This window comes from Canis lupus, chromosome 27 (assembly GCF_011100685.1).
Source record: "Canis lupus familiaris isolate Mischka breed German Shepherd chromosome 27, alternate assembly UU_Cfam_GSD_1.0, whole genome shotgun sequence".
Lineage (NCBI taxonomy): Eukaryota > Metazoa > Chordata > Mammalia > Carnivora > Canidae > Canis > Canis lupus.
Window position 1 is genome coordinate 30562215 of NC_049248.1, and position 14263 is coordinate 30576477.

A 14263-nucleotide genomic window follows, 5' to 3' on the forward strand; every position below is an offset into this window, starting at 1 on the left:
AGCAGGGAGCCCGATTGGATTTGGAGCTCCATCACAGGACTCCCAGATCTGAAGACAGACACTTAATCAACCAAGCCACCCTGAGATGACATTTTTAAAGAGCTCAGCCTGAAAAAAAAAAAAAAAAAATTAAAAAAAAAAGCTCAGCCTGGAGTTCAGAATAAACTTGCTTGTTTTAGGTTTGTTTGCATTCTGCATTCTTAAAGATGAAGAAATGAAAAATTAATAGTAAATGCACAATGAATAAAGAACTATAGTATAACGGTTAAGAGGTTAGCCTCTGGAATTAGATAAACCTGAATTCTTTTCCTTATCTGCTATTTAATACTTATTAAACCTTGGTCAGGTTATTAGACTTCTCTAAGCCTTAGTTTCTGGCTTGAAGACAGGGATAATAAATACTACCATATTATTAGGGTTAATGTGACAATTACAATAACAGGAAAATTCTTTCTAAACCATAAAGCCCTATGTGTTAAATATCATTTTGCATCTTTTAGAATTTTTAGATATGTGCCGTCAAAGTAACAGATTTGTTTTAAAGCTGCAACATGCAAGACAGTAGCTAGGAACTTGGTATGCAAAAAGAATAAGGCACATTCTTGCCCTAGAGGCCTTTCTATCATAGATAAGGAGAAAAAACAAAAATATGTCAAAAGCTAAATAACAATAGGATGTCAAAAATTATTCAAAGCAACAATAAAGGGGATGGTACAGGATGATCTGCCAAATAAATTGGAAAGATAAGTAGTATTCCTGAAGTCCCAGGCATAAGAGATTGCTTTCCAGTTGGCGCAATAAGTATAGAGATTGTGGTAGGTTATTCATTGAGCTGGATCTTGAGGGTAGGTAGGATTTAATTAGGTGGAACGTGGTAGAGGGTTTTAAGAAGGTGGGCAGCAGAAGTGTGGAGCTAGTAAAGTGTGATAGTTGTAAGGCTGATAAGGAAAGTAGTCTGACTAGAGTGATTCTGGCCAGCGTTCCCAAACTAGTTGAACATTAGAATCAAAGAGGAAACTTTAAAAATTATACAGATGCCTCCGTTCCAGTGCAGACCAATTAAATCAGAATCTGTAGGGTTGAAAAAGCTTTCAAGGAGATGCTGATGAACACCGAGGTTTGAAAAAAGGATAAAAAGGATTTAGTGAGCCATAAAGGGAGAAATTTAGTTGAGGTCCGAACCACAAAGGCCTTAATGTTAGGAGTAGATTTTGTACTTTATACAACACTGTGTCTCAAACTTTAATGATGTATGAATATTTTTTTTTAAAAAAGAAAAGTGTCTCTGGGGACCCTATGAGAAAAACCGCAGAAGTCAGTGAAGAGTCATAGAAAGTTTTGGGAGTGAAGGTGCTCTGAGGTATGAATCTGAGATTCTGATCTCTTTATTTGTAAGTCTCTGGAATGGCCTGGGAGGGAAAGAAAAGTGGAGATGAGTTGGTAAACTAAGAGTCCTCAGCTGCAGTGCAGGAGTTATGGGGGTCATAAGGTGATTCCAGGGCTATAGAGCATATGTTTTCTTAGCCAAATGCAGAGGAAGGGATGGTAGCAGAAGAATTTGTTCTGTAGGAGTGATGTTTAGCAGCTTTCAAAAGGCCCCTAAAAAGTTTGGTTGTTTAGGAGATTAAGACTGCTTCTTTTATTTTCACTGTCTCCTTTGGTTCTCTACACAAACAACTCTTGGGATGTTTTTGCAACTGTCTTGCTTGAGAATTCCAAATTTCCAGTCCTCCTTTAAACAGCTATTCCTGTATAACTTTTCTCTGGTCAGCTTAAACATTCAGAGTAGTGGTTTTTAAGGCATGGTCTACAGACCCTTAGGGATCCCTGAGTCCCTTTTAGAGATCTGCAAAGTAAAACTATTTTCATAGTGATAGTGAAACTTCCTCTGCCTTTTCTGCTCTGTTGACATTTGCTCTGACTGTGGAGAGGAATGCCAGGTGAAATAGCACAAGGCAGTGGTCCTGCCCTGCCCTAGGAGCGTGGCCCCATGGCCTGCCCTCTCGACTGCCACACACTTGCATGAGAGAAGAGAATACCAGTTTCACTTAGGAATATCATTCATGGAAGAGTAACAATTATTAATTCTGTTAAATCTTGACCCTTGAGTACATGCCTTTTAGAAATTCTGTATGACAAGCTCCCAGCTGGATCAGTTGGTAGAACATGTGACTCTTTTCTTTTTTTTTTTTTTTTAAAGATTTTACTTATTTATTCATGAGAGACACACAGAGAGAGGCAGAGACACAGGCAGAGGGAGAAGCAGGCTCCCTGTGGGGAGCCTGATGCGGGACTCGATTCCAGGACCCCTGGATCACCACCTGAGCCAAAGGCAGATGCTCAACCACTAAGCCACCTAGGCCCCCCAACATGTGACTCTTGATCTCAGGGTAGGAGTTCAAGCCCCATGTTGGATATAGAGTTGACTTAAAAAAAGTTCTGTATGACGAATTGGAGGTACACATAGAACTGCTGCTGTGTACAAAAGTCTGAGGATTGTCCTGAGAAAAAGCATGTGTGCATCTGTTTGAGCTGTTAGGGAAAATGTGATAGCATTTTTCACTTGTAAGAAGGACTGACAAAATATAATTATTCAGATTTGGGTATTTGGCAGGTATTTTCTTAAAAATAAATGAAGCCTGTCAATTCAAAGACATCAACCACAAGTATTTATTACAAATGACAAGATTCAAACTTTTAAGTAAAAATAAGAACTTTGGAAAAATGTGTCCCCATTGTGACCTTAAAAGCCTCCCATATTTTTCTGAGATTGATGGTCTTATTAATAAATATGAATTTTTTGTTATTGTATAATAAGATACAATAAATATTGTATCAACATTTAGAAGAAATACATAACTCAGTGAACCAACATTTCTGTTACAGTCCTGCATGGGTGAAAGAGCTAGTCAGAGTGCTAAATAGACAAATGGATTTTAATGTAGATAGTAAGAAAAATTCATTAATGTAATTTCAGATTCCACATCACAACTAATTTTAAGATTCTACCATTTAACTTTTCATTTAATATCAAAGAAAATGTTCATAAATATCCCAAAAGGCTACTAAACCATTCCACCCTTTTCCAACTATGTATCTGTCCGAGGCTGGATTTTTTCCCTACACTTCAATAAAAGAACTTATCCAACAGATTAACTATAGAAGCAGGCAGGAGATTCCAGCTGTCTCATTATTATTGTTGTTTTTATAAAAGCTTTTATTTATTTATTCATGAGAGACACACACAGAGAGAGGCAGAGATACAGGCAGAGGGAGAAGCAGGCTCCATGAAGGGAACCTGATGCGGGAGACTCGATCCCGGGACTCCAGGATCATGCCTTGACTGAGCCAAAGGCAGACACTCAACTGCTGAGCCACCCAGGTGTCCCTTATTGTTGTTCTTAAAAAAAAAAAAGTAATCTCTACACCCATTGTAGGGCTTGAACTCATGACTGGTCAAGAGTCGCTTACTCTACTGACTGAGCCAGGTGGGTACCACGAGAATCTAGTTGTCTTACATTGGCTTCAAATGTATGAAAATTTCACTCTGGTCACTAAATTTTTTCGTATTGGAAAATACAGTTATCTTTCCCAGAAATATGCCATTTATGCTTATAATGGTTCCGTTATTTTGAAAAATTCTCAGTTTTAATTTCTAATACAATAAATATTGATAGACATGGCCAGCATAATCAAAAGCACTTTGGGTTTTTAAAGAAAAAGTGCAAAAAAAAAAAAAAAAAGGAAAAGAAAAGAAAAGAAAAGAAAAAGAGTGTAAAGAGTTATGGAGACCAAAAAGTTTGAGAACTGCTGGTTTAATTGACGTTGTTCCATATACTTCTGTTGTTTTCTATCTCTCTCTCTCTCTCTCTCTCGTTTTTTTTTTTTTTTTTTTTTTTTTTTTTACTATATATGCTGCTGAAGCGAGCACTATTGTTTTCTATCAAATGAGAGCTGATGGCAGGGGAAGAGATACGCTACAAAAGGTATCGTGGCTGTTCCTCAAAAAGTTAAACACAATTACCATGTGATCCAGCAATTCCACTTTTAGGTATACCAAAAAGAATTACAGCTGCTACTCAATGGAATGGATAAGTCATGGAGATTAAACATACAGCATGGGGAATATAGTCAATGTCATTGTAGTAGCATTGTAGAGTGACAGATGGTAGCTATACTTGTTAGGAGCATAACATAATGTATAGAGAAATTGAATCACTATGTTGTATACCTGAAACTAATGTCACTTTGTATGTCAACTACCCTTCAAAAAAAAGGGGGGGGGGGAGAAAAAAATAAGAGAATCCTGCTACTCACATGTTCATAGCAGCACTATTCAAATTAGCCAAAGACGGAAATACCCCAAATGCCCATCAAGAGGTGAATGATGAACAAATCATGATGTACACATATAATAAAATGGTATTCAGCCTTAAAGAGGAATGAAATACTAATACATGCTACAACACAGATGGACCTTGAAACCATTATGCTAACTAAAAGCCACACACAAAATATCACATACTGTATGATTCCATTTATATAAAATATTTGGAATACATAAATCCATAGAGATAGAAAGCAGATTGGTGGTTGCCAGGAGCTGAGGGATAGGTAAAGGGAGTAACTGCTTAATGAGTACAAGGTTTCCCTTTGGAGTGACAAAAAATGTTGAAGCTAAAAGAAAAAAAAAAGTTGAAATTTAGTTAGAAGTGGTGGTTGTACACTATTGTGGATGTAATTTATGCCACTGAATTATTCACTTGAAATCAGTTAATTTTATGTTAGGTGAATCTCACTTTAATTAAAAAAAAAATCACAGCTGGGTCATCACCAGATACAGGACCTGATACTCTAGCATAGATTCAGAATATCTTTTTTAATTTTAGTCAAGTTAGCACAATGAATGATATCTGTTTTCTTTCTGTTGGAAGTGTTTCAAGTATCTGGTGCTAGTATAATCATTGTTTTGGCTATTCTCAGACTTAGCAATGCAATTTTTGCTTTGATACTCTTCCCAGTTGTTATGTCAGGAAAAAGGCAGAATTAGGCAGCATGTTAAAATTGAATCAGTATTTCTTACATAAATGATCTGTTTTCAGTCACAAATCTCTTTTGAAGTCTAAAAGCAAACAAAAAACTTGAGATTGTTGACATGTTCTACAGTAGAGCTGAAAGGCACTGAGCTGTTGTTGAAAGAATACAAGAAGGCATCACAATCTTCAATTTATTAGCTAATGGCAGGGCCACTGGTTGTGTTTTTGTCCCAAGTATGGGTTTTTCTGTCCCTCAAGCTGCAAAATTTTGGAAATGTCCCAAACGTGTTGGATTGTCACACAGCAGTGGCTCAGAGTTCTGGGGTTTGTTATTGATTGACGTCTCTACCCTAGTAACCAGAAACCATATGACTCACCAAGGAGATTGCATATTATGTCACTATGCAGGCTCTTAAATGTAACTTGTAGTCTGATCTTCCTTCAAGTTGGCACACTGAGTACTTAATGAATTGATAAGTAGTATGGTGATCGTATTTCTGATAAAACAAAACAGCATCTAAAAGAGCAAAAACCAAAGAAGGTATCTGCATTAGAATTTCTGACTTTAAGTTTGGGTTATGTGGGTAGAGGAGGCAAAATTCTGGCTTCAATTTCTTCATTTGTAAAGCTCCATTGATGGTACTAGTCAAGGGAAGCTGGGTGGCTCAGTCAGTTCAGTGTCTGCCTTTGGCTCAGGTCATGATCTTGGACTGGAGTTCCAGGATTTAGCCCTGCGTTGGGCTCCCTAATCAGTGGGAAGTATGCTTCTCCTTCTGCCCCTTGCCTTACTTGTACTCTCTCTCTCTTGCTGACTCTCTCTGTCTCTCAAATAAATAAATAAAATCTTTAAAAAAAATGGTACTAGTCACACAGGATTTTTTTTTTTTTTTTTTTTTTTTTTTTATGTATTTATGATAGTCACACACAGAGAGAGAGAGAGAGAGAGGCAGAGACATAGGCAGAAGGAGAAGCAGGCTCCATGCACCGGGAGCCCGACGTGGGATTCGATCCCGGGTCTCCAGGATCGCGCCCTGGGCCAAAGGCAGGCGCCAAACCGCTGCACCACCCAGGGATCCCCCAGGATTTTATGAGAGAATGTACAAACATGTGTGAAATGTCTTCTATGAGATTAGGCGTATAATTGGTCAGGAAAGGGAGTTATTTTTCTAAAAAAAAAATACATTTGACATATAACGATGTGGAAATTTAGTATGGGAGTTTGTTTTTATTATTAGGAATATGCTGGAACTAGTATAGTGCTGTCATAAAAGGGAGATAGACTTAGCTCAGCTTTCCTTTCCTCAGTTGAAAAATAGACATGTGGGCAGCCCTGGTGGTGCAGCGATTTAGCGCCGCCTGCAGTCCAGGGTGTGATCCTGGAGAATCAGGATCGAGTCCCACATCAGGCTCCCTGCATGGAGCCTGCTTCTCCCTCAGCCTGTGTCTCTACCTCTCTCTCTATGTGTCTCTCATGAATAAATAAATAAAATCTTAAAAAAAAGAAAAATAGACATGTAAGTACAGCAAAATACATAATTATTGCAATTATGAGAATGTGTACTGTTTAATATTAAGGAAGAGAAAAATAAAGAGGAAATATCAAGGGAAAGAGATGAAAGAAAGGTTTGAAAGAGGGATAGGGTGCATCCCAAAAGTTTGTTCTAAGTGACATATGTGGATGTGAAAATGTAAAATTATTTAGTTGTATTGAAAACCAGGTCAACTCACATTCCCCAATATTAGAATTGGAAATGTAATACAGAGTGGAACAGAGATTTCCAAACCTTACTGATTCAGATCACATTGAGAGACTTACAAAAATGTAAATGCCTATGCTTCACTCCAGAGATTCTGATTCTATAGTTCTAGGTAAAGTCCAGTGACCTGTGTTTTTAAAAAGCTCCCCAGATGAATTTTGATACATGGCTAATTTGAGGATACTAGACATGAGAATGAAATATTTGTCTTTATCCAGCAGTATGTATCTGTTCAGTCATTCACAGAATCCCCTCTCCTCTGCAGAACAAGACAAAGAAGCACGGTAGGATAACCCAATTTAAAACTGAAACAATCATTAGTTTTTTAAAAATGTCCATGAAAAAAGATTGAAAGTCCATCTTTTCTGGTGACTTACAACGGAGCCAACTTCTAGGCTCCTCTGAAGCTGGAGATAAGCTACAGCAGTGACATCAAGTGGTTGTTATAAGGTATCTTCCTTTTTATTTGGGACTGACTTTGATATTTAAGAGAATTAACTTAAACAGGGTGTTGTTTTCTTACTCCCTCCCCCACCTTACCAGTTAGAGAATGCATTCTTTAGTTTCTGCACACCTCACTCACCAGAAATGCTGAAAGAATGAAAAAACAACAAACAAAATCTGACCCTGACATGTGATCCTTTGAGTGCTATCCAATACATACACCTTTGTTTAGTTGTTTCTAGAACCAGGTGGTTTCAGTGAAGTGAAAAAAAGCCCAAACTAAACTGTACATGCAGAAACTATGATAATGCTGACGAAACTATCAGAATATTTAAAACTATATTAATCATAAAACAAGGACCTATAAACTTGACTCGAGTGAGAATACCCTGGGTGCATGCCAAGCAAACTTATAAGACTAAGATGAAGGTCAAATTTCCTTTCATAATATCAGTGGTGAGCTGACACTTAGGTATCCAGAGGATAACAACATTCAAAATGTCTTGATTAAAAACAAACTACAAAGCAAAAGTAGATTTGGAAAGATTTTTTATATCAAAGAGCAAAAATATTTATTGACCTATCCCACTTTAGGCAACTCAATAAATAGAAATCAGATTTTATGGCTATTAAGAGATGGCTCTCAGGATTTTTACCATATAGTAGCATTCATCAAAGATTTTCTTTAAACAGTGACCTCACCGGTATATTTATACCATGACTGGGTTTATCAAAATTTGATATACACAGTTTAAAGCAATGCCTTTGCTAAGCAGAATAAGACACACCCAAATTACAAACAAAAGAAGAGGAAGTTGGGAAATTAACTGGCATGTGGGCAAGAGAAGTATATTAAGTTATTTGGACTGTGGTGCTTCAAAAGACTGGAGAAGAAGAACACACAATTGTAAAGAAAAAAAATAGACAAAATAGGATTACCTCTGATCCCAGGAACCATCATTTTGAATGTGAAACCAACTGATGTGGCTGATGTTGCATCTGTGTGCAACTAAATTAGCCACTATTCTCAGGCCACCCATGCTAAGGTGAGAACTGCTGAACATAGTCATCAATCAGAGGAAAGTGCCATTTACTTTTTTTCCTGTGTCTCTCAGATGTCAATTTAAAGTTTTCTATTCATTATGTCTATCCTATGCTTTAAAAAAATTTTTTTTAAAATTCTGAAAGTAAAAGGAAATCTGTTGCATTTTCAAATTCTAGATTTAGCTACCTTCTATGTAGGGGCAAGAACTGGCCCTGAGTTTAGCTCCTTGAAGCTTACTCATTTTAAGTCATAAGTAGAAAGCCGATATATTTAGACAATTGGCAGAAGGAAAATTTATATGAAAACTAAAAACAGCTCTCAGCTGATATGGTGGGTCTTAGACTTGTTGCTGTAGACAATTTAATGATCAGAAATAATAAACAGGGAAAGAACCTGCATGAGTTATCATCTATTTTTGAGCTAAATGTTCTAAAATCTGTGAATGACTAAGTGAGGAGGCATCCTCTACATTTCCCATTTGTAGATGAATAATAGGGAGGGATTACTGAGTAGTTTTCTTTAGCTTCTCAGTAATAAACAATTCCCAAATGAGGAAGAATAGCTTCTTTTGCCTTAAACAGAGAGTGTCCATGGATTGAAATACTGGGAACTTTATCAACAAATCTCTGTGAAATTATCTAATGGCTTCAAATGAGAGGTTTGAGTTTTTACTTATTTCACCCAATCGGATATTAAAATGAATTGAGGAAAACTGGGCCTGTTTAGGTCACAGCCACAGCATAAATATTTACATTGTAGTCAATGATAATTGTTCTTTTCCCAAGTCATTCCATATTTTTTTCCCTCTCAATGAGGGTATATTAAGGACTTAATAAGCATGAAATAAAGCTGGAAGAGTAGACTGAGGCCAGAACATGGATGACTCTTACATTTTTTTTCAGCAATAAGTGGATGTTGTCAAGAAAATAAAAGAGATGATCTGGTCTGCGTCTTGGGGAGATATAACAGGTAGTGTTATGGAAGACATATTGGTAGAGGATGAGACCGAAGGCAGAGGATGGACAAATACTGTGGCTGGAGAAATGGAGAGGAGGGTAGTGTTGGCTTGTGTGAACCACTGTGCCTTTTTTTGTTAATTTTTAAAAAAGTAAATGCTCAAAAAAAGGTTAGTTGAATATATGCTGGCTATTTGTTGAGGAAAGGAAATAGTCAAAGATGACAGTAAAGTTTTAAGTCCTAATTGCTGGGTGAAGACTGAACTCATTCTGTTCTGTCAACACAGGCATTGCTGCCACTGTCCTGCCAGCCTATGAGACTCATTGCATGAACTAGAAATGGTTATCTTTTTAAAAAAATTGTCGTAATACGGTAGTATTTTTTTTGGATGAGATCATTTACTGTCATCAGTGGAAATATTTTATAATAAATGCATTGGTGTGATGTCTTTGATTGGAATAACGCCCTTTGGATGTAGTGGGTTGGGCAATACCCATCCTACACAACCATATGTAGTGCCCTTAAGTGTTGCTTGTTCTTAAGAAAATCACAACTTTTCATTTATATCAAAGGAAAGAAGAAAATGTGGTCAAGAGTGCGAAGTGCTGCAGAGGCAAAACAAAACCAGAAAAAAATAAAAGAATACTAGATATAACAGTTAAAAGGGTTATTGGTGACTTACTGAGACAGAACTTTGATAAAATTTTAAACCTTTGGCTGAAAAAGCCTATAGAGACCTTTTAACTCCCTTTTTCTTCCAGTTTTATTTATTTATTTTATTTACATTTTTAATAAAGATTTTATTTATTTATTTGACAGAGAGAGAGAGAGAGAGAGGGAGGGAGAGAGAGACAACAAGCAGAGGGAGAGGGAGAAGCAGGCTCCCAGCTGAGCAAGGAACCTGATGCAGGGCTCCTTTCCAGGACTCTGGGATCATAATCTGAGCCAAAGACAGATGCTTAACCAACTGAGCCACCCAGGTGCCCCTTCCCTTCTAGTTTTAATTGTGTAAAAACTGAGCCCCAAGAATTTGAGGGATTTGCTCAATCTCTTGTAGTGCTATCTAATAATACTCTACATTTCTTTTGGTCTTGGATTGTATGTCTTGTATTGTTCTATCTTTATGATTGTTTTCCATTAAGAATCCTCTGAATTCTTTCCCTATTACTTCAATTTAGGAAATGTGAAAGGCTAATGGGCTAATTTAGATAAATAAAACTGGCATTGGGGATGAAGAACATTACTGACAGCATGGGATATACTAAGGATCTTCTACATTTTTTAGAGGAAAGCTCAGAATTTCTTCCAATACCTACTTTCATCCAGAAGAAGGCTCTTCTGTGCATCTTATCACTGGCGTAAGGTCCCATGTCTTGGGATAGATGAGCAGGAGGAGGAGAGATGGGTTTAGACTAGGTAACAAGACTGTTTCCTTTCTATTCTTGCATACCAGTGATGAGATGATAAAAGCTAAATTGCCCAGAGTTGAGCAATTACTAGGAGGTTAGGAGTGGAGCAGTGTGAGGGACTATTTATAAAATAAACTCGGCAGAGAATGACAAAAGGTTGCTAGGAGAGGAAAATAATGACACTAGGGGGAAAAAAATAAAAGGCATAAAAACAGTCTTTACTGGCATTTCTGATTCCTGTTTAGTTTCTTCTCTGGATGCTCTTCTCACTTATTTCCTTATTTGCTTTCTCCTTCTTTCAAACTTCCTTTGAAAATTCATTTTCTTTAGGAAGATTTTCTTAAAAATAATCATCACATCATATACTATTATATACTCATACGTGACTTTTTAAAGTCATAAGTATCATTATATACTTTTGCATATGTTACATGTTCTTGTTCAATTTCTAAAAATTCAGTCTTTCAGAAATCACTCTGACTCATGTTTCCTTTATCCAACCCTAATACGTCTTACAACACACACACACACACACACACACACACCCCAGATATATAGGCAGAAAAATATTCTTTTTTGCTATACTTTTCACGTCATTCCTAAGCCCTTTATCCACTCAAAATATTGCTGAGTACCCAGTATGATGAAGTGATGGATACAAAAAGCCTATAGAGACCTTTTAACTCCCTTTTTCCTTCCAGTTTTATTTATTTATTTTATTTAAAATTTTAATAAAGATTTTATTTATTTATTTATTATTTATTTATTTATTTATTTATTTATTTATTTGACATAGAGAGAGGGAGAACAAGTAGGGGGAGAGGATACAAAACAGAGATTCTAAAAAAAAAAAAAAAAAAAAAAAAACAGAGATTCTAATCTCAGAGATTCTAACCCAGAATGCTGACAACTTTGGGTCACTAAGCTGCTTGGATCCATTTATTGCTAGATTTCTTGTTGACTATGAGTCGTATCTTTTTGGTTTAAGCTTCCATTAATCAGTTTTGTTGTTGTTGTTGTTACTTGTATCTGAAAGCATCCTAATAGAAAGTCTGATAGAGGCCCTGTGCATGAGGGCACTCTGGCTAGGTGGGAGAAAGTTCTAAAGCTGAATCAATTCAGGGAAGTTGTCTGTTTAGGAAAGTGTAAAATAGTACTGCTGGAGAAAGAATAATTATTGGGGGCTGAGAGTAAGGAGATATGGAGAATGCCTCCCAAATCTAACCAATGTCTAGAATGGAAGATCACAATGAATACTTACTAAATGTTGCATAAAGAATGGTGCTCCTTGTCAAATTTAATATATGTGATAAGGGTAAGGAGAGTCAGAGGCCAGGAGGATAAAGATCAGGATGAAATGCATTTTAAGGAATTTTCTTGCAAAGCTAGTAATCCCATCATGTAGGTCCTACTCTCATAAGTTCACCCAAATTTAAGTACCTTCCAAAGGCCCTACCTCCAAATACCTTCACATTGGAGGTTAGGGCTTCAACATATGAAATTTGAGGAATGAAAACATCCAGTCCATAACACTCTTTAAGCTTTGATTTTCTCATCTGTAAAAAGAGGAAGCTAATGTAGGGGCCAAGGGCAGGCCATCCCAAGATGGGTCACTTTGGCATGAATATTTATTATTATTTTTTAAAGATTTTATTTCTTTATCTTAGAGAGAGATAGCGTAAGCAGGGTTAGGGGCAGAGGGAGAGGGATTCTCTCAGAGAGAGAGAGAGAATCTCAAGCCAATTGCAGAAAAGCTCTTTGCTTCCCTCTCAATTGCCTGATTGTGTCAGGAAGAGAGCTATTAACAGAGATTTCTCTTTACCTGAGAAACTTATCTATCTAATAGGGTCACCTTTGTTTTCCAAACATCTCCTCTCATCTTCCTGCTAATGGTCTTTCTCCACTTTGTATCCTCAGACCCCTACCCTATCCTTAGCTCATATAAGCATCATGTTGCCTACTCTCTTTGGAATTTCCAAGTCTGTGTGGATTCCCCATGCTATTCAATTTGATTTACTCCTGTTACTCTGTCTCATGCCAATTTGATTCTTCTTCCAGCTTCGAGGACCTTTGAAAGGCAGAAGGAGTTTTTCCTCCCTCATATTGATAACTATCCCACAAGGATATTGCAGGGATTTAAAAAAATTATATTTACTTATTCATGAGAGACACACAGAGAGAGAAGCAGAGACACAGGCAGAGGGAGAAGCAAGCTCAATGCAGGGAGCCCGACGTGGGACTCAATCTCAGGACTCCAAAGATCATGCCCTGAGCCAAAGGCAGATGCTCAACCACTGAGCCACCGAGGCGTCCCTATTGCAGGGATTAATGAGAGATTAGTATATGTAGAGCATTCAGTTAAGTAGTAAGCAGTTGATAAATGGTATTATTATTATTATATTCTTTTTATATTGTATTATTATTGTTTTAACCTTTGATGTTGCCTTCTTGGTACCTGGGACTCTTAACTCTCTAATGGCTAACATATCTCAGTCAGGAGGTGGTAGCCATCAGTGGATCAGTGAGCTGGGAGTCTGTGATCTGGTTCAAATACTAACACTAGTGTTCTGAATGTTCACTTACTGTGGACATCTTATTGAACATTATATTCGTGCTCATATCTCTGTACACATTTTGACACAACTGTGTAGGCTGGGCCAGTAACAATGTGTTCCTAAGAGGCTGATGACTATGGGGCATATATATGTTAAGTGGGGTATATGCTACATAAAAGATTCAATATATGTGGATGTTATGTGTGAATAACTGAGAACTATACCAAAATTAAATAAAATGTGTAGATTTTAATTCACTTTAATTTAAAGAAGTCAAAACCACCACCAACAAAATTATTAAATATTTTGTTAAATGCACTGAAGTCACTAGGAATATTAAGATGTAAATTTGATGACTTATCTGCAAAAAATAGCAATCTGATAAAAGAAACATGTAAACAAATAATTATGATGAAGGATAGCAGTCGTAGGGCTAGAAAATAAATTACAAGGTAAAGTGACACCACATCATGAGCAAGGGGATCAGACTGACCAACTGAACAGGCCAGTGAGGGCTTCAGAGGGATGGTGACATCTGATCTCAGAACCAGATAGTTGGGCATCACATGAAAGCAATTCCAGAGAGCTTTGTATGTATGTGTTATTAATAGTGAGATGCCAGCTAAGAAATTAGAAATGAGAGAAGTGGATTGTTCTCTGAAATTTTAGTGCTGAGATTAACACATAATGGATTGAGAGCATAGATTCAATTTAATACATCTGGGACGGATTCTGAGATTCTGAATTTTGAAAAATCTCTCCAAGTGATATTAATATTCCCTGGGCTAAAATAATCTGATATACCTACTTCATTGGGTGATCTCCCCAGTATTTCCCAAACCAGTGTCCTACAGAAGACTGTTCCTTAAGACGCTCAAAGCAGTATGAGAAAATTCTGTTCAAATAATTTTGGAAAGTGCTATGTTAAGAAAATTTGATCTAATTTCTTTTTATAAAATCCCTTAAAGGAAGTTATGCATCTCTAAGAGAAAATATAGTGTTTAGCTATTTTATATAGACTTAAAAATTTTGGTAAGTCTGTTTGTAAGGATTTTATCGT

At 36.8% G+C, this 14263-nt stretch overlaps 1 long non-coding RNA gene across 2 annotated transcripts in view; it reads right to left on the reverse strand.

Moving 5' to 3' along the window:
- Positions 1–14263, reverse strand: part of LOC119866310 — a 42497-nt gene that overhangs the window by 10835 nt on the left and 17399 nt on the right. Inside the window, exons 2-3 of one of the 2 annotated variants that reach the window (XR_005379651.1) lie at positions 5414–5553; positions 4570–4677 (exon numbers count right to left, since the gene is read on the reverse strand). This is a non-coding gene — a long non-coding RNA (uncharacterized LOC119866310). Of the gene's footprint in view, positions 1–4569; positions 4678–5413; positions 5554–14263 lie in introns of those variants that run through there. The other variant, XR_005379650.1, reaches the window with a different exon arrangement.